Below are 816 nucleotides of genomic sequence, written 5' to 3' on the forward strand. Positions count from 1 at the left end.
TCTGCTAATGACATTTTCAATACAATTTGTTGATCCCGGGCTTAGTTTATGGACTGTAATGTGAAATTAGGCACAAGTATAAGTTTGACAGTTTGTTCATCAAGTTACTGTGCTCTCTGAGACGATCTGTGGTATAAGTATTTGACATTAGTCTCTAACAAAATGTGGTTCATCTACCAGGAACACTGCAAGGAGTATGAGTTTCTGTAGTGTAGTGGTTATCACGTTCGCTTCACATGCAAAAGGTCTCTGGTTCGAAACCAGACAGAAACAGAGTTAGTTTGTTCTATACATCACATGTGTTTACTAAAGGTCAACAAGGGTTCTGTGGTATCATGGTCTGTACTCTGAATCCAGGCATCTGAGTGCAAGCCTCAGTTGAAATTTTCATGTGTTGCATCTCACATCATCAACTCTGGAACCTCAAACTGAAACGAAGCAGAGAAGTTCAGTTTCTGTAGTGTAGTGGTTATCACGTTTGCTTTACACGCAAAAGGTCTCTGGTTCGAAACCAGACAGAAACAGATTTTGTAGGTTATGCATATCTTGGGGTGCAGTGAGACAAGAGCCTTCCTCTTTCATGACGGTTCATTTGCCAATCGACTTCAATGTCGGCTTCTTTGAAATCGAAGCTACTTTACTTCAATTACCAATTGGCAGTTCTATGGCGTAATGCACATGTGTCAAACTCGTGGCCCCCCAGCATTTTATAGGCCATGGAAACTCAAATGCAATATTTAAAACTTCAATACATAAAATCAGTTATTTATCAGTTATTTTTGGTGTTTAATTTATTTTTAACATTGTATTTTTTAT

At 38.4% G+C, this 816-nt stretch overlaps 1 non-coding gene across 1 annotated transcript; it reads left to right on the forward strand.

Annotated features, from left to right (window-relative positions):
• The first annotated feature begins 451 nt into the window (after positions 1 to 451).
• trnav-uac (transfer RNA valine (anticodon UAC)) lies at positions 452 to 524 on the forward strand. Its single transcript has one exon. It is a non-coding gene; the product is annotated as a tRNA-Val (tRNA).
• Positions 525 to 816: the final 292 nt, after the last annotated feature.

This window comes from Poecilia formosa, unplaced genomic scaffold, assembly GCF_000485575.1.
Source record: "Poecilia formosa unplaced genomic scaffold, Poecilia_formosa-5.1.2 Scaffold115, whole genome shotgun sequence".
Lineage (NCBI taxonomy): Eukaryota > Metazoa > Chordata > Actinopteri > Cyprinodontiformes > Poeciliidae > Poecilia > Poecilia formosa.